This window comes from Pipistrellus hanaki (assembly GCF_964339955.1).
Source record: "Pipistrellus hanaki genome assembly, chromosome: 1".
Lineage (NCBI taxonomy): Eukaryota > Metazoa > Chordata > Mammalia > Chiroptera > Vespertilionidae > Pipistrellus > Pipistrellus hanaki.
Window position 1 is genome coordinate 128,950,664 of NC_140503.1, and position 24,986 is coordinate 128,975,649.

The window sequence follows — 24,986 nt, forward strand, 5'->3', positions numbered from 1 at the left end:
AAGCAGAGACTATCATGTTACATTTCCGGAACAAATTCAATGCAGCATTCCAGGAGGAAATTTCAGCTGACCTCTTACTCCCTGAGTTCCTAAGTCAACTCACTGCCTGTACTTTTTCATATGCTTTCTTGGCATCTTTTCTCTTGACAGAGTGTTTCTCCCCTTTTCCTCCCAGCCCCACAACACCATCACAAGTTAAGTGAGGGTTGCAGAGAGCTCCTCAATTGAGCTATCAGATGAGGAGCTATATCCCAGGGTCCCCATCCACCCTCTCCCGGCCCAACACCTGCACTTTCAGGAAGAAGACCGATCGAAGTGCCTCCCAACAAAATCAGGCGAACCGGCTACCATGGTCTCCTATCTCTTGCATGGCAGGTAGCATAAGTCTTCCCATGTGCCAAGTGGTTGCTTATCCCAAAGCACTCGGACCCTGAATATGTGTTGGGGGGCTCCTAGAGAACAAATGCACCCCCTGGGGAAGGCCAGTGATGGGTGTCTGGACAAGGATGCTGCTCAGGAACCCATGGCAACACTGCCCCCTGCATCCCTCCTCTTCATCCTAACCCCAGAGGAGCCCGGGGCCTGGGCAGGGGGCTCCAGTTCAGAAGTTTGGAGGGCATCTTTGAAGGCTGGGCAGAGCTGGACCCCACTCCTACACTGCTGGGAACATCTCTTCACACATGACTGGTGCCCACAGCCTCCTCCCAGCATGAAAAAGGGACCGTGCACTCTGGCTATCTACTCTGGGAGTGGGCTGCTGGCTAGCAATGAGGGGCAAGGGCACTATCGTCGCAGGACCCAGAGGAGAAGGCCCTGCCTTTGTTCCCGCGGGTTTGCGTGGGCACAGGAAGGGCCCCACCACCCTGCAAGTCATGCCGCCCTCTGCCTCACCACCTGGCTGTGAAGAGGGCCCTGGCACCTTCACCAGAGGAAGATGGTCTCTTCAGAGTTCTTACAGCAACAGGGCTCTCCCAGGGGACTTTCCCAGTGTGTGTTGTATCCCACTCGTCTTTGAATCCCACTCCGCCTTGGACAGAGTGTCCAGTACATAGAAAGTTCTCATAAATATTTATTGAGTTGACTTTAAAACAAGGAGCCCCTGGGGACAGCTCTAGTATTTCAGAGCCATGCATCAGCCAGCCGTGTGTTTCCATTGTCCTCTGTGAGTGATGAGGGCAGCCTGTCCCGAGTCCCCATCTTGGAGGCAGGAGAGACTTTGGAGGACGTAGATGCTGTTCCAACTCAAGACTGTTGCGTGTTTCAGTGCATTTGGACCCAGATAAATCACAGATGATATAAGCCATAATTCTCTTCCAAGAGTTTCCTATGAGGCAGATTCGTCCAGCAGCCATAACTCAGCTTTATGTAGATGCTTATTTTTTTTTAAGTCCATGAACTTTTTTATGGGACCTCCCTCCAGAAAAAAAATGCCTCGGCATAGAGCTTAATAAATGGCGAACAACATGTTAGCACATATTTTAGAGTTGACCTTCATGCAGTTATGCACCACCTTGGCCGTCTTTGAACTTCTGATCTTTGATCAAGTGGCCTGGGCACTTTTTTACTCTTCCAAGATCCACAATACCTCTGGGAACCTGGGTCATATCAAAATTTAATAAAATTGTACCACATGGGAATTTCAAATATGAATGATGCAATCTCTTTCATAATAAAAAAAAATCTATTATTTTCTGATCTGGCAGTCACGCCGCCTTTTCCTTACCCCCACATGCTGCCTTTTCCTTACCCCCCACACACACTGTCTGGAGAAAGAGAGCCAAGAGTCCTCCCAGGAAGGAAACTGTGAAGAAACAGAATGTCTAAATAAAGTCAGGTCTTCTCTGAGCACCTTGCAATTGTTATCTAAACAGTTTTCATACACACTCTCTTGATCTATATACAGCTCACCTTCCCAGGCTGCTTCAGAAAGTCGCAGGCAGTGAAGCCTAATGGGGGAGGCACATACATCCACAAATAATAACTTGTCCTTTCGACCAGCATCTAATTTAACTGCACTCTTGAAGGAAAAAAAATGCAAAGAATATTTAAACTTTAAACAATGACACGTAACCAAAACTAACTGGCAGAGCTTAAAGGGCTAAGTCGAGTCGAGTCATCTAAAATTAGACTCGGTGTTCTCTGCAGAAGTCTGACTCAGTCCTCGGGGTCTTGTCTGAAATACATTCGAGTCTTGGCCTCTTTCTCTTGGCACTTGGCTTTGTCTCCAGACAGCGTCTGTGATAAAAAAAAAAAAAAAAAAAAAAAGTCAAAAAAGGTGAGCCCCGGTGCGGGGGGGGGGGGGGGGGGGGGGGAGGGGGTGGGGGGAGGCCACGGGCGGGGGAAGCCTGCAAGGTCAGGAGTATTAGACTGTTCTTGCCCAGAGATTCTTTGGAAACAGGTTGGAAATGATCTTCTAAGGGATTTGAGTTCCTTACAAGACACATATTCTATTTTACTTAAAACAGTCTTATGGGTCAAGCAATCAATCAATGGTCATTTACAGAAAATGGCAGAAAACTAAAGCCTAGCACTGGCTGCCAAGGAGCCTATCCTATGATGCAGTTCCCGGGTGTTCACCAACCGAAGACAGGAGGGGTGAGGTCCAGCACTGACGCTTTTATGCTTGATCTCCTGAAGCTCTGGTTCCCTCGCCTGTGAAATGGGGGTGATAACTGTCCTTGCCTCAGAGCTCTGTGGTAAAGGTTAGATGAGGAGGCACACCTGGGGCCTGGCACATGCAAGTTCTCTGTAAAGGTGGGCTATTACTATCATCTATAAAATAATGCCCAAGGCCCCATGCACACAGCAAATAAGTAGCATAGTCATTAAGTTCATAGACGCTCAGGCTCGGAGAGCAGGCAGGGATCAAGGTGACATAGAGACCAGGGAGGAGGGTGTCCACAGATGAAATGTTTAGCAGTGACTGTTGTTTAAAAGGTCAGGTGGAGAAGCTGGTTACTGAGCATCGTAACCATGACCCTCACTCTTCCTTAGTCATGGCCGGGCAGGGCTGCTTTCTTGTAAAGGATGGGGTACCTGGCCGTCTACTTCCACTCTGCTGGCTTATCTTCCTGTCCCAGACACCACACCCAGTGAGTGACTCCCAGGGAGAGGGATCCCCGGGTGCCCCGGGATGAGGCTGTGGAATGTCTTCAGTGGCCTCACCAGGTGTAAGTGAAACACCTCCAGTGAAGAAGACCACCATCTTCCTTCCCACCAGGACAGGTAGACCTGAGGTGGGAACAGAGTGGAGACATTCAGGCCATATCCTACGCTTCATACTCCTTCAGCAGATCTTTTCCCACCATCTCTGGCAGCCCTGGCCCAGACATGGGGGGAAGAATGCAGGCAATCCCTTCTCAGAACTCCAGCTGCCTAGAAACCCTGCAGGAGGGGTTAGCCAAGAGTCTTGGGGTGCAGTAGTCTGCACAGTCAGATAAAGCCTCCATTGAGTTAACACTCTCTTTTATGCAAACTGCTTTTGAGCGTCCGCTGATATGTGACAGGTTGTCTTGTGGAGAATCCCAGGGAAAGGCAGGAAAAGCGTAGTAGGGTGTGTGGGAAATGTAGCTGAGTTCTCTTAGGAAGTGACAGGCAAGGTGAGTCAGAGCAGGTGTGAGCTTGAGCCAGTGCTGAAGGTGTGGGACTTTACTCAGTGACAGGGTTCCCTCTTCTTATCATCAGCACCATGTCAACATTGATAATAGTAATAAAAAGAACAACAGCAATACCTAGCATTGCCTGAGTGCTTTACATGCATGAGACAATGTTTGAAGCATTTTGCACACATTAATCCTTCAGCCCTCAAAAGCATTCTACGGGGAGCGCCTTCCACTTCACAGATGAGGAAACAGAGGTGCAGAAGGGTTAAGTCGGTAGTTCAAAGCGGCAGAGCGAGGGTTCAGATGCAGGCATGTGGCTCCAGGCCCACATCCTGCTTCTCCTGAATTCCCCTCCCAAGTTTATGGTTGTCTCATGCTGCTGCTCCTTGCTGTTAGCTGTGACCACCACCCTGTGCTCTGGTCTCAACCTCAGTCCTATTTTATCTGCATACTGGATCCATTTTCACCACACCTAGCTCTCAAGGCTGGAGAGCAGTCTGACTGACACACCCCTCTCTCAGAAAGACGTAATGGCTCTTAGGGGTGTCCTACATGCCCTCTTTAGTCCATCAGCTTCCATCAGCAACAGAGCCTTCTGCACTTTGGTTGTCTTGTTCCTAAAGCCCTTCATTATCTTCTACTTGGACAGCCTTTCGAGCATCGTACCACAGCTGCTGCTACTGGTGTCCCCCTCAAGGTAACCCAGACACAGGCTGCTGCCTCCCAGTGTTTCCACAGCCCAAATCTCAGGGGCCACTTTGGCACCAGAATATGTCTGTCTTCACCCACAGAGTCTCACACGGCCCTCATGAAACAGCTGCCTAAGCTTCTACCTGAAACTCGCACATTGGGATTCAAAAGACAATTTATAGGACCAAGGTCAACTACTTGCTATCCTCCATCTCTACCCAGAGAATCAACATGCACAACTCCTCCTCACTGTCCCTCCAAGGCGAATTCCTCACCTCAACAGCCAGAAAGGAGTGGGTGAGACCTTTGAGGTCCCACTCCCAACTTAGCAGAGACCACCCTGCCACCAGTGAGCCCCTTATGTGTGTGCAAGTCTTCAACATGAATCATCAATGTCTGTTCTTCCTCTTTTTCTTTTCAAACTTTACTCAGCACATTAAGAGAACTTTAAATCACTTAATTTTCTCCTACCTAGCAATTCTAATAAAAAGCTTTTGTTAGAGTTCCATACTAAAATATTTAACGATGGCAGTTATCTTTTGTTAGAGTTCCATACTAAAATATTTAAAGATGCCGTTATGTGTTATCTAGATTTGCTTAAAAATATTAAGGACAGCCGAGACCGGTTTGGCTCAATGGATAGAGCGTCGGCTTGGGAACTGAAGGGTCCCGGGTTCGATTCCGGTCGAGGGCATGTACCTTGGTTGCGGGCATATCCCCAGTAGGGGGTGTGCAAGAGGCAGCTGATCAATGACTCTCTCTCATCGATGTTTCTAACTCTCTATCTCTCTCCCTTCTTCTCTGTACAAAATCAATGGAATATATTTTTTTAAAAAAAAGAAAAAAAAATATTAAGGACACATAAGGGAACAAGAGATGAAATAAGGTTGGTTATGAGTTAATCATTATTGATGATGTAATGAAGGAGTGGGCTCGTTATTGCATTCTATTCACTTTCATATGTATCTAAAACTTCCTACTACAACACAGGAAATATAGTCACTAATACTTTTAAAACTATGTATGGTATCAATTAGGTACAGGAAATATCAGAAGGAACACTTTGTAAAATATATGATGGTCTAACCACTATGCTGTATGCCTGAAACTAATACTACAATAAATAATATTGAATTTAAACTCTAAGTGAAAGAAATTTTTTAAAAAATATATTTTATTGATTTTCTATAGAGAGGAAGGGAGAGGGATAGAGAGTTAGAAACATCGATGAGAGAGAATCATCGATCAGCTGCCTCTTGCACACCCCCTACTGGGGATGTGCCCGCAACCACGGTACATGCCCTTGACTGGAATCGAACCTGGGACCTTTCAGTCTGCAGACCAACGCTCTATCCACTGAGCCAAACCGGTTTCGGCAGAAATTTTTTAACTTTAAAAATAAATAAAACCTTCCAACAAAAAGCAAAATGCATACAATTTAAGAAAATGTTAGTGGTCAAGTTCAAACTTACAGTCACACACCATTTTGGAGTTTCTCTTTTTTATTGCATTTCTTCACATACTCTCTGGCACCCAGTTAGCCAAAGATAAGTAGGCATTGGCTGGCTGTGTATTCCTGGTTCAACAAAATCAGACACAGTTGGAGTGAAGTCTATGAGTTGATGCCTCCCAGCCCACCAGACCAAGTCTGCCTGGACTGCCCTTCGGGCTCTGCATTACAGCAAATTCATCAAAGCCACTGCCCTGGGTCCAGACACATGTTACAATATCAACACTGCAGCTTCTTCTAAGTCAGTGAAATGCTGACATCAACAATGAGGTCTGTGACGTATCTCAGAGGAATGGCTGCCAAGTGCAGATGCCAAAATAACAGACTGCCAGAGGGGGTTGAGATGGAATGTTGAGAAAATGGTGTCATAGGAATTCTCTCTTGGGCCTTTACAGTGTCCACCTTCAGACAGAGGAGCCAAAGGGATAGCACATCCGATGACTCAGTTTTGAAGGAATTCTAGGCCTCATAAGATAGCCAAGCATCTTAATTCTATAGCTTTCTGTGGTCCAGGCCTGACACCTTTCATAAATAGGGTAAGATGGCTCTCATGAAAGCTGCTGCTGGCCCTGGGGCCGCCTCAAGGTTGGATCAACTTTGTGTGACTGAGAATGAGGTGGCCTGGACAGTAGGGTAGCTGTCTGTTTTGAAGCCTCAGTCCTCCTCACTCTTCTCTGAGTTATAGTCTTCCCTGCTCCTGACTCTTGGGTGCTATCCTGTAACTCTATGATGAGCCCAGAGGGCACCTTCCCTCTGTCACCTTATTCAACCCACCTATCATCAGGATCATTGAAACAAGTTACCTGTCCTGACACCTTCGCTTTGTGTGTGTGTGTTTTTGTTGTTGTTTTTAGGATCAATCTATGTTACTGAGGGCCTTTAGAAGAGGACAATGAGATCCGACATCCTCAGCAGGGCCAGATCACCAAAGCTTCGCGACCACCAAAAAAATTGAGACTTCCATTTTATTCTTACGTCAGCAAAAGGATCTGTCTACACCGCAAATCACACCCTGGCTGCAAACCCTCAGCACCTGCCTGTTGTCTCAAGCTCTTTAACAGAGTCCTCCAGGCCCAACAGCCTCAATCTCACCCCCCAGCCATCCTTGCCCTCCTTGTTTTCCTCCTGGCTTCTCTCCTCTCCCCAGGGCCCCTCACTCTTCACTTGGCCTGTGCCTGCCAACACCAACTCTCCATTCGGGTCTCTGTTCCCCAAGGCCGGGCTAATGCTATGCTTCTGTGGACTAAATGTCTACGTTCCCCCAAAATCATGTGTTGAAGCCTAGCCTTCAATGTGATGGTGTTAGGAGGTGGGGCCTTTGAGAAGTGATGAAATCATGAGTGTGGAACCCCAGATGCAGATTAAAGAGGCTTAAGAAATCTGTCTGTGGAGATGAAACCATGGAATGGGGCATATCTGGCTGAGAAGGTATGACTCAGAATGGAGTCAGCTATTCAGACAGGCTTTGGAGGCAGATGGGATGATACACTTGGGAAGTAAGAGGCAAAGGATTAATCTCTCTTCCTGCCCTCATCTGAGGCTTGTGGATGTACTGGGGGAGGAGGATAGACAGGGGTGTTGGCTGACAACCCTGTGTCTTAGGGGCAGAGTTGTGGTTCTAGAGAGGGTATGAAGATGAGGATGGATGAGCTTATAGGAATTTAGACTCTCTAGGGAATGGCTCCCTGAATCTCCAAGGAATGAATGGAGCTTAACTTCTGCAGACAGATCAGGAAAGGGTAAAGCAAGAGAACTTTGAGGTGACCCAATCCCTACCATGGCCCAGTAGTTAGTCATCCTGAGAGTTTATCCTCAAGGCTGATGGCCTTTCTGTGAGATTCATGGATTACTGGGGATATCCTCTGATATCCAAGAAGAGCCTCAGGACTTCTTTATCTTGCCCAGGAAATCCTACTGCTAACATCACTATTTGTTAAGGCAGCTCCAGATGCCAGCTGTTCAGTGGTAATTGGTCCTCCTTCCCCAGCCCCACCCACCAATGCTCCCTGGAGATACACCACCCAATCCTTGAACCTCTTAGTGCCCAAGGGGCCTTCAGACTCTTAGGATGCCTTCTCCCCACACCTTTTTCTCACTGGGAGGAAAAGCAGAATAGCAGGGAAAACAGGTAGGGTGATTGTGGTCCCTTAATCTCCTGCAATTTAGAAGGTGAGGAGGCCCACACAATCTTTAGCCTAAGAAGAAGCAGGACAGGAAGCCTCTCTCTGGTAATGAGAATTAAAGTGCAGGGAGAACTGATTTCCCATGGGTGGGCTTTCCTGTCCAATCTTCAGAAAAGGCACAAGATGGAAACTTGCAGGTGTTTAAACCCAATCTGGACAAAACTGTAAAGGATCCTAATACAAAAGATGGAGACATGCCCACCAATTTCTCATCTAGCTTCAGGGCACCATTACACTTTTACGCACTTTGATAGTCACCTAACTGGCTGTGGTTTCTGGCCTATGGTCAATTATTTTACAGACCTACTTTCCATTATTATGTGATCGATCCTGTCTCTAGGCCATCAACTACTCCCATTTCCTTCTTTTCCCCTCTCCTCCCATACCCATGCTTTCTCCTTTTAAGGCTCATATTTCATTTTAAACCAAATTTCTCTTTCATGTTGACTGGCAATCAATATGGCAACCCTCCCCACCCCATCAATCTCCTTTAGAAATGGGCCCCCATGCAGGGACTGTACTTGTCATCTCTATTAGTCAAAGTGGTGATGAATTCTTCTTCCCTCATGATCATCATCACTGATGAGTGCTCCCTCAGTTTGTTTGTAACTAGAACAACTGTGTGACTAGTGAGCTTTGAGTAGAGCAGACAGTCTTCCCTGGGGGCAAGAAGTAGGTAACTTGCCTTTGGCATTAGTTCCTCCAATGATAAAATGGGAGCTGCTCTAGGTTCCTGAACAGCACAAAACTTATAGTGCAAGACCATTAACAATGTATGTAACTTTAAAAAAAAAATTCTACCTGCCACAACTTTTTGCAATGAGATTCAGGATCTGGGAAGGGGCTACACATAAATGGATATACTAGACAAGAAACATAAATTTAGAAGGCATGGGGGGAGCTAGCCAGAGGCCTTACTCTCTAGTGGAGTGGCTCTCTGAATCTCTGGACCCAGAACTTGTTATTTACTAGAATATACATTTTCCCTTTAGCAAAGCAAACACGAATATCAAAGGTAAGGTTTGGTAAACAGTAAAATATTATCATGTTAGGAGATTGTCTTCAGCTACCATTGTCTCAACAGAATAATTGATGCATAGCTTTTAGCCATTGCTAAAGCCCAAGGTCCATCAGCCTTCTGTGCTCCCTGCAGTACTTTCATAATAGTGTAGACAATGGGTAGCTTCCAGCATCTACCTATAACAAAAATTACTTTGAAGATTTTATCACACACATGATCACAAACTGCTTTGATGGGTGAATTTGTCTAAAAATAAAACTAGCCATAAATCTATAAAAGATGGACGTGAATGAAGATCATCTTGCAAATCTTGCTATACTAGTATCTTCTTGGAAATAAACATGTTGCATTTGACCCCCTAAGATATCATTAAAATATTTGTGAGCCAAAAAAATACTCAGAAAGTATAGATTTAAATAACTTTTGTTGAAGTAACCATCTGTAAATATTTGCCCAGTGATAAGGGGAAATACCACCTTGTTCAAAACTTGTATTCCTTAAGTAATAGTTTTAAGAGCCTCAGCTCATTAAGTAATACCAATAATAATTTTTTTATCATGGTACAAGGGAATAATCCTTTTTCTGATATGTGTGCATTTTTTTGTGATATGAATGCTATCACATGTTTTATGAATATATGGCCATATTAATGAGCCTTTAATATCGTAAAACCACACCCCCTGCTGTGGGTGGAGAAGATGAAATCTCTCTTGAAAGATGAGGTCATTCCTAATGTCACTTGCCAGTTTTAATGAAGTCTACTGCTCAGATTTAAAAAAATGGCCTCACTCCTGAGGGGATTGATACTCCAGTCCCCTGCAACCCTGAGCTCACTGCTGAGGGGACTGGAACTCCAATCCCCTGCAATCCTGGCCTCTTGTGACCCCAAGAGCAAATGTATTTTCTCCACAGAGCCCTGTTGTCTGAGTATGTGCTTTGCAGCCTGACCACAGCACAAATAGTGCCCAAATCCTCATAAATTCTACTACCAATTTGATAAAAATACTAGTAGTAATATAGACTAACATTTATTGAGCCTTTGTTATAAATAGGTATTTTTCTAAGCTTTTAGTATTCATTATCTCATTTAATTTATATAACAATCCCATCGACAGGTGAGGAAACTTAGGCACACAAGGGTAAATAACCCACCTCTGCACACAAACACTGAACCCCAGATTCAAGCTTCACAGTTTGACTCCAGATGCTATAACAATTACCATGGTGCCCCTTTAAAATGGGCCCATTTAGCCTGGCCAGCAAGGCTCTGTGGTTAAGTGTCAATCTATGAACCAGGAGGTCATGGTTCGATTTGTGGTCAGGGCACATGCCTGGGTTGTGGGCTTGATCCCCAGTATGGGCATGCAAGAGGCAGCCTATTAATGATTCTCATCATTAATGTTTCTATCTCTCTTTCCTTCTCCCTTCATCTCTGAAATCAATAAAAAATAAATAAATAAATAAATAAAAACAATAAAAAAAGATTTTTTTTTTTAATGGGCCCATTTAAATGCCCTAAAATGGAATCTTCAAGAGAGTTCTCCACCAAGCTAATTCTGCTCTTTAGCTGTGCTCAGGACTGATTTTCCCCATTCTCTTCTCTTATGAATGTGACATCCTAACTAGAACCCTGACTTCTAATCCAACCACATTTGGGGTCTCACCTACAGTGGTGTGATTTTGAGCTGGGCCTTTCAGGTTTCTCTACACACAGTGGTCTCTCAGTCAACTTTGAGTTGCTGACAGTTTAGTTAATCGGTTGAATGAATTAATGAATCCTATGCTCTCAAAAGCCCACCTTCCCCCAAATCCCTTCACCAGTCTCAAGGTTAGGATCGCCAGTTCAAAAGCTTGATGGAAACAAATATTTTCACTGGATCACAGAATTATTTTCCCAGCGAAGTTGGGAACCTATGAAACAAGCTAATAATTTCACCAGGACTCATTTCTCTAGTCCCTCTTCCCTTCCTCCCCATGGCACCTATACCAAGGGTAGGTACACTATGGGTATGTTTCGATGGAAAGGAGGGAGGAAGTAAGAAAAGGCCTGAAGCAGAACTTCCCACACCAGTTCCAGAAAAAACTGCTGTGAATTCAGCTGCTCATCAAATGAGCTTCTTTGTTTATCTCTAAACTAGAGGCCCTGTGCACAAAGTTCTTGCACAGGTGGGGTGCCTAGGCCTGGCTGGTGATCAGGGCCAATCAGATTCCCCACCTCCCCACCTCCCTACCTCCTCCTTCCCTCACCGCCTATGTCCACTGCCACCCACTCCCGGTTCCCTGTCCCTGCCCAGGGCCTGGCCCTGATAGGGTGATCGGGGCCTGTGAGCTGGGGGGAGGGACCAGGAGGTTGGCTGGAAGGCCCCATTGGTGATTGGGGCCTGCAGGCTGGGAGCAGCTTCTGCATTGAGCATCTTTCCCCTGGTGGTTGGTGCATATCATAGCGATTGGTCGTACCAGTCGTTCCAGCCATTCCGTAGTAATGGTCACTTTGGCTTTTATATATATAGATGATAGAAATCTGTTGTCAAGGCCCATTCAATCTTTTAATATGTTACCATAATCACAATTCTCCCCAAAAGGAGAATTTCATAGACAAAATTTCTTTTTTTTTTTTTTTTTTTTACTTTATTTTCCCATCACCATTTATCCCCTCTATGCCTTCTTCCACCTCCATCCACACCCTTTCTCTAGGCAAAATTTCTTGAAAACACTTGACCCTAGAACCACAGCCCAGCCATATGCTTCCTTGAGACACCTAGCACCAAAGTGTATCCTCAAGCAGAGGGTTCAGCCTGCTGGAAGCCTGGACCACCTGGGACTCTCTTGAAAATACAGATTTCCAGGCCCCACCCTAAACATTTGGGAACAATCTTTAGGTTGGGATCAGGATGACCACCCAGTGATCTGAAAACCAGTCCATTTGGGCATCTCAGCTAAGTCCCTAGTACACTGCGTGAAGGCCTGGGTGAGATAAGTCAAGGGGAAGTGGGATGAGTGAAAGGGGAGAGCTGTTTGGGGGCCCAGAATGAGAAAATACTCAGAGGAAGGGTGTCATGTGCTGGGGCCAAGCTTCGCCCAGCTGACAATCTCCCCTGCCCCCTCAGGAGCAGAGTGGGGGCCAAGTAATTTTAGAAGGAGCAGTCTCTGCTACTAAAGTGAAGGGTGTGGGAAAGGTGAGAGTGTGCTGTCTTCATAAACAAGCATAAGCATGGTGTCCACTGGCTGCTGATACAGGAGGAGAGGGTGGGCTGAGAGCCCTGCTCGCGCCTTGTCTGTCTCCATCACACATGATGGGTTGGGAGCTGGGGCTGCACAGGAACAGCCTGGCATGGGAGACAACCTCAGAGCCTCCATCTGGGCTGATGGCACCAGGAGGCCTGTGGGGCCACATTGAGATGAAGCCTAATGCCCAGGGCTTTGCCTTCTGATTCTTTGTCCTTGACTTTGTCAACCTCCCTCATTACCTTGCCAACCACTCCTGTCTTACTTTTTTAGATGCCTAGTGCCTAGCACCAATCCTTGCCCACAATAAGTATAAGAAAAACACTTGTTAAATTGAGTTGAATTTTCCTTTTCAATTGGCCTCAAGCTCCTCCATCTCTGTCAGTCTGTCTTATAGCAGTTGGGCATTCGGCTGAAAGACGGATGTGGTCCAACCACACCCTGCACACAGACATCCTCGGTGTGTGCTTGACTTGTGGACTTGAAAGGAGCGTCTGAAAAACCCTCTCCTTTTTAGTCTGGAGTTAGTCTGGGTCCCATATGTCCTAGTGAACTTAACTGCCATTGTTGCTGGGGGACAAACTATTCTGTCTTCTCTCTTCCTCCTTCTTCAACCTCTGCTCTCAGTGTGAACAGGTGAGAAGCCTTTGGATTGTTCTTACTTCCATCTGACCTGGGAAGAGGCAATGAGGCATCGCCATTCTGTCAGCTACGTGACCTAGAACAAACTGTTCAATCTGTCTGAACTGCAGAGACAGAGACTCAGCAGGTGCAAAGGCCAGGCATGAAACCATCACTCTGTAGATAAAGTTCTGTTTACTAATAAAGATGTTATTTACACTCATTTGCACTTCGTTCATGCATTTATACAAACATGTGTTTTGTTCCTGATTGTTAATATGGGTGGTGTGTTTGGTGGGATGGGGGGATTGTGCACCCTCCAAGCTTGGAGATTCAAACCAATTGCCTTCCAGGCCCAGTTCCAGGTCTCCCCTGTATAAAGACCAACATCCTTACCCATGGGGGCCTTATATTCCCAAGTCAGCCTTTGTTCCCAGGACCACAAGTCACTGGCAGCTGTCACTCTCAGGTAGCGGGGCTAGAGGAAAGAATTCTTGAAGCAGGAGGAAATTCAATGAATATCAATCGAACACCTAATATGTAGCATGCACTAGACTTACATTCTTCTTTAGGTGAGTGGGGACAAAGTCAAGGTGCCAAAGTTATTGGCTTTTGTTTATAGATTTGATATACGTTTACGTATTTTTCAGAGTATAAGACGACCCCCTAATTTTACAGTTAAAACATAGGTTTAGGCCTATATTCACTATATAAGACTGCCCCCCACTTCAAAGAAAAGACTTATTTTGCCATCAAGATCTGCAGGTAATTTTTGTGCAATTTTGGTCTTTTGCCCCCGATTTTCAGTTGACTTTTTTTCGTTTCAAAAGTCGTCTTATACGCCAGAAAATACGGTATTGATATTTATTGAGTGCTAACTATGCCTAGGATTTTCAAAGCAGAGGAAGAGGAACTTGAGCTGTGGTCATAATCAGGGCCTAAGTTTTCACAAACCTTGTAGGATCTGAGAGCAAAGGAGAAAGAGTTCCTTCTGCCCACACACCTGTGGAAGTGGGTACATCTAGTCACATCTGGTTCCTCACCTGGGACCCAAGGGTAGCTTTAGAAAATCCTGCAGCTGGATAAATGCACCCTTAACAGTACATTCAGGGCAGGGGATGAGGGGAATAACCACAGATCCTGAAAGCAGGTCCATCTGTGTTGTTTATTTCTCCTGCTCCAGGCCGTGGACTTGGTAAGGGCAGGCCACCGAGCAGAGCTCTTTTAGAAACACTGTCCTTATGCAATGGGGAAGGGCCTGGGCACTTGGGTTCCTGGTCCAGGTCAGAGCCCCCTTCCCCCCACCTCCCAAAGGAGCTGCTCTTATCTTCCCTGTAATTGGGTTGGAGCAATGGGAGAGGTCCCTCAGAAGACAGCAAGCTCAGCAGGATCTGCGCCAACTTCTTCCCCCAGGAGGGGGAGGAAGGCAGGACAGCAGTGGCCTTTTGAGGGCAATAATCCAGGTTTCTACAGAGCTGCAAGGTTGCCTGGGCCTTGCACGTGACAGGAGGCTGGGGACAGGGAGGGGGGCAATGAGGCACAGGGGGCAGGGCCTCCCAGGCTTGAGGAAGATATGTCAGCCCTCTTTCCTCTCTCTCATTGTCACCTTTGTGTCTTTGCAGGCCTCGGAACAAACAACCAGACTCTCTGGGTTAGCCTGGTCCTTACACAAACCAAGGCCCCACAAACTCTTTGCAACCCTGACACGAGACGGGGCTGCTCTGGGCCTCCTTGTGAGTTCGTCCCGGCGGGCCTGAGCTCATTCTCCCCACTTCCATTCATTCCTTCTCCACACAAGCACTCCACTGCTTCCTCGTGCCTCTCCCTGGGACGTGAGTATGCAGCAATTATTCATGGGGCTTCAGGACCACAAAGTCTGGACCTGATTAGTTGTGCCACACCTCCCTGCATTACAGAATCTAAAGTTCAGGAAGATTAAATGCATCGAGAGGCCAAGCAGATGACAGACCACTGAGTCATTCAGCCGACTTACCAACACTGTTCAAACAAGGACAGAACCTGAGGCCAGGCCCCCCAACAGAAACTAGACATAAAGGGAGAGAAACTATGCAACAAACAAGTGACTAGCCAAAAGAAATTGAGACTCACAATTAGGCATGCGCACTCTATCTCAGATGTTTTTATTGTGTGACTGGGACTTTATCGTGACCATGTGACAGTGTAGCAAGCAGGAAGGAGAGGACTAGTAAGCCAGTGGAATGTGTACGTATTTAAGTGAGTATAATTGGGTCAGAAAGCTGGGGAAATTAATATGTTCAATCCAGAGCCTGTGTGTGCTAAGCTTTCTGTACGTTACCTCCGAAAATGTTCACAACCACCTTAGGAGATGATTTTGTTGCAATCCCAGGAGCCCCATTTGATCAGCTGTGATTAGGATATCCAGGGGCCCATTAAGTTGCTCCCAACAGCAAATCTGGCCTCCAATATTCCTCATAGGCCCCATCGCTGGTGTAAGATGCTGACTCTGTGCCTGTCTCATTTAGAACAACATTCCCCCACTGGGTAGGGTGTGCCCAATCTGCGCTGTTCACCCCCATGAGAACTCCCCTCCCAGCTCTGAGGTCAACCTGGAGGAGACGGAGGACACCATGCAGCTTCTCCTTCTTGCAGTGAGAGGCACAGGGTGTGCTTCTGCCTGAGAAATCTATCAGGAATTTCATTATCTGGTGAGGGAAGTTCCAGGCTGCCCACGCCTGCTGCAGAGCCAGGTTGGGTGCACTTCTCTGATCCAATGTTCCTCTGAGGTCAGACTTCTCTGAACCAGTTCATCCTCAGCACAAGGGACCAACGGGGGCTTTGGAGAGGACTGAGGAGTGGAGGAGAGGTTGTAGGAGTATCACTCAGCTGGGTAAGAGTCAGAAACAAGACCGGGACCAGGATTCTGACCTTGCTAGTGACAACATCACCCCACACGTAGAGAGCACGTCTCTTGTGCACACCTATGTACTTGTTCAATCCCCTCAGCAGCGCTGTGAGGCCAGCACTGCTACTGGCTCCGTGCCACACACGAGGAACCGGAGGAACAGAGAAAGAGGCTTGCCCAAGGTCACACCAGGTAGTTGGGCCTCTTTCCCATCATGACCCTGTGGCTCTTACCTGCTCCTCAAAGCCTCAGCTTCCCAGCCAGGAGGGCCACCTGGTTAATGATTGACATGTTCTTCAGAATCCCAGGTGCTCAGGCAGCATGCCCAGCTGCTGGCTCATCAGAACCTGCTGTTTTATGAACCATTATAAACGTCTTGTGACCATAAGGACACAGATTAGCTAACTCTCAGACACACAGCCAACCCAGGTGGATGCTCAGATACTTCCTCCTCGTGTCCAAGCTTCGTTCCCACACACCCTGTGTGGCAGGAGTGCTGGCACACCATTCCTCATTGGCCATGTCTGCACGACTCCTGGTCCCCCTTCTCCATGCCTGCTTCCTCCTAAACCCCTCCCACTGGGATCCTCCTTGAGAAAAGTCTTCTCTAATCCTCTGCTTCCAGAGGCCAGGGTGGGTAGTGGTCAGGAGCATGGCTTGCCTCAGATCAGGTTCACTGGCCATGTGACTTTGAGTTTGAGAGGCATGTAAGATTTCAGTGCCTGTTTCCTCATTTATAAAACTTGATGCCCATAGGATTAGACAAGCAAGTGTGCATGAAGCAGGTAGCCAGTCCTGTGTCAGCATGATGCCCTGTCTTCCTAGGTCCCATGGCCCTTGCCAACCTAGCAGTGTTCTGTCTCCTTGTGGCAGACCCCTGAGGGCAGAGACTGTGCTTATCATCTCCCCACAAGTGGGACACTAAAGAGATGCGTGGCTGTCTAGCATCTCTTCACGCTGCACCCTTCCACATCCGACTCCCTCCAGCTGAAACCTGGACCAGGTGCCTGAGCCCATGCACCTCACCTGAAGGAACCATGGGCTTCCCAGCCTGCTTTGTTGGTGGCTGTGGCCAGGGTCCAAGGGGACAGCTGTCCCTGTTTGCAATCTGCCTCCAAGCAAGGTCCTGCTCTGCTGAATAATCCACTCAGAAATGAGTTCTTCCAGGTGGGCACAGGGTGGTCTCTGCCACAGAGGGTGTGGGAGCACCTCAGGGCAAAGCCAGACCCACACCTCAGTGGGCTCTGCTGCCTGCTCCCCAGTGTTCTCTCCCTTTTGACCCAGGCCCTCAGGCCTGCTGGTGTCTGTCTGTCTTCTCTCTCCCTCTTAACCTCCATCCCCCTTCCTTCCTCCTCTCTCCTCCCCACCCCTGCTTTTGTCCTCTGAAGAGGCCACAGCCTCCTCCAGACAGCTTACTTTGCTCTTGGCCTCCTTCCAAACATTTGTTTTCATTTCCCCTCAGTGGGGACCAGGAGGGGCAGTCAGGAGGCTATGCAGAGAGGGGGAGCTGAGACCAGACCTCCTGGATTTTCTGTGAAATATGAGCATTTCTGGTGGGGTTACTTGGCCTTTTCAGAGAGCATCTTCTGTTTCCTCCTCTGCTGCTTTCAGATCTGGGGCTCTGAGCCCATGTTGGCTTCTGCTGCATTCCGCTCCCTGTGCATGCCCATGCATGTGTGTGTGTGTGTGTGTGTGTGTGTGTGTGTGTGTGTGTGTACTCCCAGGCACACAGGGAAGCACACAGGCACAGGTACATATGGAAGTGCATACATTCACAGGGACACACATACTCACGCACAATCACACATGCACACACTTACATGTCTAGCACACATTCACACCCTCACACTCACAGGCACACATTGACATGCTCACACACATGCAGACATGTACACTTTGTTCCTCAACATTTCCATGGAGATCAAGGGTATACATATGAGCCAAATGAGCCTACCTAAGTAATGCAAAGTATACAAAGTGAAATACCCAATTTAATGCAAACTACAGAATACCAAAAGTTACAGCGCCTACTCTGTTGTGGTCTGAGGCAATTAGGTGCCCTCCATTGTCCTCTGCCATTCGTCCAGCGTCAGGTCCCCTGCCTTACATGCAATTCAGAGCCTGCACGACCAGGCCACACAGGAGTGCCTGTCAGAGGACCACCACAGGGGCTGAGGGAGGGGCTGATTGCAGAGCCAGCAGTGGGACCACACTTGGCATTTGGAACAATTTCTCCTGAACAGTGGACCTTGCCCAACCCCTGGCCTCCCCTCAACTCTGTGACCCAGAGGCGGGGCCAGAGCCTCAGCCCTTTTCTGTTGGTCTCTTTTGCACCACTGGTTACCTTGGCAACAGTTACTGCTGGCCCGTGGCCTCCCAGAGCTCAAACTGTAATGCGATCTCAGGCAGGTTTGTTCTGCTCCGCTGGCTTTGAAGACAAAAGAAGGGTGCTAGCCAGCAGCTCTGGTTTCAAAACCTGTCCCCAAGGACCCTTCCCTTCCAAGTAGGGGGAGGGAACAGGATCTGGGAAGAAAGGTAAAGAGGGGGCCACAGAAGCAGTTCGGCTAAAAGAGAGGCAGCTGGAGAAGCAGGGCTGAGGGGCTTCCCTAGCACACCCTTTGGAGAAATGAGCTGAGGAAATCCACACTGAGACGGGTCTATTGTTGATTCAATAGAAAAAGGTGTCTTTGCCCATCCTGTTCCTTCACTGTTTTAATCAGTGACTCAGTGAAAACGTGCCTTTAGATTCACAGGTGACACAAAGCTGCTAGTCAGTGCTCAAATGCTTTGAAAATTGACTTGTGTTCATAAAAGAGACTTTATTAGGTTGAGATAATGGGAAGTTTGGCTGCATAGCAATTGTCTTGAGGGTGCTAATCCCTCATGACATCTTACAGAGTAAATGTCACTGTATGCTTGTTAATCAGCTGCTCCCTGCATGCCTAGGGGTTGAGAGTCCCTCAGGTAAAGTGTATATGTCTTAGAAGTTCAAGGGGCTGATGGGATTGAAATTCAGGCTCCAGGATTGTATTTGGAATGTAAGTAAGTAATTGTGCAACTCAGAAGCTGTTTAATGCTGTGATTAAGAGGAAGGATTCTGGAGCCAAACTAGCTGGGCTTGAACCCTAGCTCTGGTATTTATAGGCTGTGTGTCCTTGAGGAAGTTACTTATCCTCTCTGCGTGTCAGTTGCCTCATCTATACTAATACAGTGGAGACGATATCACCACCTATTTCCTAGCGTTTGGCAAGGATCGAGCCAGTGATGCTACATAAAACATTTAGAAGAGAGCCTGACTTGCAGTAAATGCTTGTAAGTAAATCCTTATAAGTTGCTACTGGTATTAGTGGCTCGGCTGTGCACTTTTAGAGGCTTGGTGAGTTGTTTTGCCTGGAGGGACCAGTTTAATACGCTTGGACAACTCAGTCTCCAAACTCTTCGTTGCCCTGATGTCTTCAAGCTGTGCTTGGCCACTCTTGTCATAGGGGTGAGGTAGCCCCGTCAGTAAGAGGGATCAGGGACCCTCTCGCTCGCTTGCTCTCCAGGACAGCCTGAGGCTACAAGCCCCCAGTCCACATTGTTGCCTTTGGTGGGACCCACTTATGAGAGGGCCGTCCCTCCCTCCGGCTGGTCCACAAGGACCCACTCTTCTGAGGCTCAGCCCGTGGCTGTCAGGAAAGTACATTTTCCACCCAACTCCACAGCCAACTGTCCTGGAAAGGATGGGGAAAGCCTCTATCGTTATCTCCCTTCTCTAGCTTGAGTTTCCTTTCTTCCCCACTGGGTCTTAGGAGCACTGGAGAGGCCAATTCCCAATGTGGACATAACATTATGGAAACATCTGCTTGTCCAGAGGGAAGTAAATGCTGCTCTCATTCAAATCCTAGATTTGTCTGTGATCAGCACCACCCACTATCTCAGCCCAGACCTTTTTTCCTTTTTAAAAAAAAATTCTTTATTGATTAAGGTATCACATATTTGTCCTCACCCCCTCTTCCCCCCCATTCCCATCCCAAACCCTTCCGCACTAGACCAGACCTTTTTTCATTCATAATTTCTCCTCGCCAACATGGCTGCGGGGATTTCAGGAGCCTGGAACCCTCGCTGTCAGAGGAGTGACCACACTAAGCTTTGCAAGAATGTAGGCCACCTCTCCTTAGGAGAGGGGCTCTCGGGCAGAGCTGGGGTGGTTAAGTGTGTTTGGGAATCACATTTCTTCCCATGAGCTTCTCCCACAAACCAAAACACACTTGAAGTAACTGAAACTGGGGTTAACAAACAAAGCGAATGCTGGAAAACTACCAAACCTCATCTGAAAAGCTGAGTACAGTCTCTTCCCATGTGCTATGAACACATTTTTATTTTACTTACGTTATTTATTTTTACCAACACTGTCTGTATAAAATGCCAGATACTGTTCTGAGAGCTTTGCAAACACTGCCTCCTTCTTTAATCCTCCTAACAGCTCAACAAAGTGGATCCTGTTATTATCTTCATCCCCATTTTCAGAAGGAGAAACTGGGGCACAGGGATGTCCAAAGTCTATAGCCAGCAAGTAGCCAGGTCGGGATTCAAACTCAGGCAGCGAGCTCCAGGGTCCATCCGTGGCCTAACCCACCATGCTGCCTGCCTTTCAGTGGCCCATGCTGGTCTGCATTTTCTGTAAGTAGCCTGGAATCTTCTAGAAGATATAGACAGTGCCTTCTACATTCTACAATGGATACTGCAGGCAATCAACAGTTGCTTGTGGTGCTGTTAATAACTGTGGCAATGACCAAGCCGTGTCATTTTCCTCCGTGTCAGCTCTAATTGGAAACTGCGGCCCTGGATAGCAGGAATAACCAGCTCCTCTCCACTCGAGCGGCTGCCCCTACAGCTTGTCCAGGTGATTTAAGAACGGTGACAGCCAGCTACGAGTTCCAGGGGCCCTGGGAAGGCTGAGCGGCAGCGTGTTGCCTGCTCCACCCGGAGAGGCAGGCGACCCTGGCCTGACCTCTCCACAACCTGTAATCACCACACCCTTCCAGCTTCCCCAGCGGAAAACAGCATCTTCTCTGCATTGTTCTTGGAGGAAGCTGGGCAGCGGCACAGAAAGTGTTTCTTCCAGGCCCCAGGCAGATGGCCTCTGGGCTTCTCTGCAGAGCCTGCAGCTCAGAAAGTAGCACCCTCTCTTCCCTGGGTGACACGTCCTCACCAGAGATGCTGTGCAGGAAGGGAACTACATCTGGCTCCCAGTTACAATCCCTGCAGCTTGCCTGGCCTGAGCCCCCAGGGTTGGGGAAGGACAGAGGGTGACTTGGCCCCTTGCCCATGTACTTACTTGTGCAAAGGCTGCACCATGCTGGACCCTGTTCTGTATCTCACAAGGTGGGGGTGGGGGGAGAGGGGGCACGCATCTCCCATCCCTGACCCATTGCTGCTGGGGATGGACGTTTAGCTCATACAGGAGATTTTGGTGTTTTTTTCTGGGATCCCCTGACATTTACAGAGCAAGGTCTGCCCAGACAAACACAGAAGATGGAAGCCCACCCCTGCAGCGGGCTGGGGGCTATCCTCCCACATACTTGCTGACAAGACCGCTGGGCAAGGATAGATGTGTGAGTGACCCCAGGGCAAATGAAGAGGGGTAGTCACCATCCACTGCTCTCTGCGTCTCTACAGCCGGCATACAGGCTGCTTCTTTCTGGGTCGGACGTTTCTGTGTCCCCTTCCAGAAGCTGGGGCACTTTGCAGCGCGAACACCTCTGTGCCCCCATCAAGTGGCAGGTTGTGTGTTCACAGCAACTGGGCCAAGTAGACCGGTGGGTGTCCCTGTGCCCCTTTCACAGGTGGGAAACCCAGGACCAGAGCGTGAGCTAATGAATGGCACCGGCCCTGACACAGCCCAGGTTCTTTTCCCTTGAACTCGAGGCTGTGAAGTGAGGTGATTGTGCAGGCGAGGGAGGAACTTGAGGGAATTGCACAAACTTGAGTGAGAGAGCCTCTGAATTCAGAGCCCAGGGAACCCTGCTTGCCTCGCCCTGGTCCCAGCCCTGTAATTAAAGGCAGCTATGACAGCAAGGATCCTGTAGTCACCTCTCCACTCCAAGGAGAACCCACCAAAACTTAGCAAATATGTCCTCTGTGTGAGAGGAAATCACCTTGCTATGCTCCAACCTATCTCCTCTGCTAGACTCCAGGATGCTCCTGGAAAGAGCTGCCTTCCCTTCAGAAAACCAAGGGACACTCAGCAATAGTTGGTCCAGGAAGGTGGGCCTGAGGGACCTTGGGGAGGTGCCCTAGAGAGAGGGTCAGCATGCACTCCAAGTCTTTGAGTGACAGCCTCTCCACGGGCACAGCTGGGACTGTGTGACGAAGACATGGGGGAGCAGGAGCCAGGAGACTGGGTGTCCCCAGTGGGCTTAGCAAAGCTATTTTGAAGCCGGTTTATTGGGCAGCCAGGATGGCTCCCCCAGGCTTGTGTGGTGACTCAGGAGGCACTGGGTACAGGGAGAGGATGGAGAGGGCAGCTCAGGGGGGAGCCAGATCAGCCAGGATGGGAGCAAAAGGAATAGGGAGGGACACTTGGAGGTACAGGAGGTGGAGGTGGCAGGACTTCAGGGAGTATCTCATAGCCTGTAGGTCCACTGAACTAATCACCTCCTGACTGGGGAGGATGGCCTGAGCAGATGAGCCATGCCTCCAAGGGGGCAGATTCTGCCCTATAGGCAGGTCAGAGATGTGCCAAGTGAGGCTCTAGTGGCCATGGCACCATCTGTCCTGGAGGGCTATCCACCCCCTGCTGAGGCCCTGAGGGCCGCTCCCATCCTACTGGCTAAAGAGCCTGTGCCCAACACCCAGCCTGCCTGGTGTTCACAGAGATCCCTTGGCACAGTGTCCCATAGGGAACAATCAAGGTGTGAAGGTTCTTCTATGGCAAACCATCATCGGTAACAGTCTTGCTGCCCCCGCCCCACACACTGAGATTCTGATGTAGCTGTAGACGAGTCAGCTCCTATGGCTCCTGTCTGCCCTCTGGCTGGGTGGGCATGGTCCAGACCCTGACATGTGACACCACCCCTCAGAGCAAGCACTATTTCTGCCTTATGCTCAACATCCTTGTATTATCTCCAAGCCCTAGGACCTGCCATGTCTGAGGAGGAAATGCCCTGCTGGGACTTACCTGACCTATGTTGCCTTGAATGGCAGTTTTATGATGATAACTCAGAGCCTACTGACTCCACTGAGAAACTGTGACACAGATGTACCAAGGCTTTGATCTTATGGGACACAGACCTTGACCACAATGGGACTACCCTCTTGTTGGATAGTATATGTGAGTAAAACATGTATGGCATTACAACACAACTGGTAAGAAACACATAAGCATTGCTGCAGTCAGAGGGGTTCCAGAATTCCGGAAAGAGGACACCAGTTCCCAACGTTGTCCGCGCCCGAGGGAGGATTAGAGGCTTGAACTGAACGCAGACCCTGTCTTGGCACAGGGCATGAGACAGAGGTTCAGAGGTGGGAGGGGAGGCGGGGGAGAGGAACATGATGACTTCACAGATTCCAGACGAGAAAATCTAATAAAGGGATGCTTGCTAATTGCCCGTTTGGATGACTTCAGCAGCCTAATTAAATGGCATCTTTTTAAGTGGTTCCATAAGGAGTGTGGCTGATGCCAGGAACTTCAGACACTGGTGGACAGAGTTTGGGGGTAAGTTGTCCCAGCATACTACTCTCTATTTATGTGTAGACGGGGCTGGACTGGAGAGACCAAGGAGGAGGAGAGAAAAACCCTTGGGAATGAAAGAAGAAAGCTTTGTCCACCCAGTGGCAGGCCCCAGCCCCAGCATTCCCCTCCATGGGCCTCTCCCATCTCCACGCTCAGGAAGCGCTGGCTGCTTTTGCAGAGCCCTCCGTGCACAGAAAGGTCTGCTTAGACTCTGATGCAACCAGCCTGGGCCTTGCTAGGAGTTTTACTTCAAGTTTGATTTGATGCCAAGCTTAGTTCACACCCGCTTTCTATTATTTAGCATCATCCTTCTTATGACCTGGGGGCCAGCCCCTGCCTGCCTGCCTCCCTTCTCCAAAATGTATTCCCAGGCTCCCACCTCCCTGTGACTCTGTACCCACTCATTGCCACACCCCCACTTTACTTCCCCTGCATGTTTTGCCTCACTGGAGTCCCCTGACATTCAGAATGTTCTCTTTCTCATATTAAGCCAAATTCATATTAAGCCAACTTCAGCCAGGATGCCTTGAAGTCTTCATCTTACAGATACCAGTGCAGTCCAAATACAATTGCCTTTTGCATTTATTTCTCAATGTTGAATATACGCCATTAGAAAGACTTAAGAGGAAGGTGACAATCACCACTCTTAAGTGTACTGTTTGAGATTTGGAAAGCTAACTGACAAACTGAAACACTAAGTGCCCCAGGCTGCGGGATGGGAGGAGGGGGGGGGGGGGGGGGCCTCTGGCCTGCAGGTGGAATGTGCTCTCTGACCTATAGCCCTCAGCCCTCCCCTGCTGAGCTCCCCAAGGACTGCCCCCACCTGTCCCTGCATTTCATCCAGCCCCTGGAGAGGCCCCCTAAGTAGCTTCCCAGGCCCAGACATGGGGAACTTTTTAGGGCTGGGTCTTGAACGAAAGCTTTCTGGGTCACAGTGGCTCAGAGAGCTGGCCTCCCAGCATGAAAGCTCTAAGCTGAAGGTCTGTGCCGGACATGCGGAGGGGGTGGCAGGCGTAGCTAAATGCTTCCTGGGAACAATGAGCAGGGCCTGCTTTCACCTGTTGTTCTCTGCCCTGACAGCTGTGGGAGATGAATGAGCCATGAGCCGGGCCAGCTGCAGGGAGGCTGGCTGCAGCCCCTGTGTGGCCTGTGCACACTCACACCATTGCACTCACGTCCTTTGCAATGTGAGTGAGACTGACAGCCTCCAAACCACACCTCCGCCATGGCTAAGGGCTTCTGTTGGCAGAGCCTGGAGCTCTGTTATCTCGGGCTGCATTCCTGCTTGGTGTGCCTCGGAAAGATCCCTCCGGTCCTGCTTGTCGTATAAGTGACTCTCATGGAGGAGTCAGCCTGGCTGTGGCTGTGTTTTCCATCAAGGTCCCCTCCAGGCCACACCTGCAGCAACTGCTCCTCGGCCACCCAGGAAGCAGATGCAAACAGTTTCAAGCCTTTCCTTCCCTGCCTATTTTGCCTGCTCACGGTGTCATAGCCCACATTCAATCTTTACCTCTTTTTTCTGTCATATTTAAT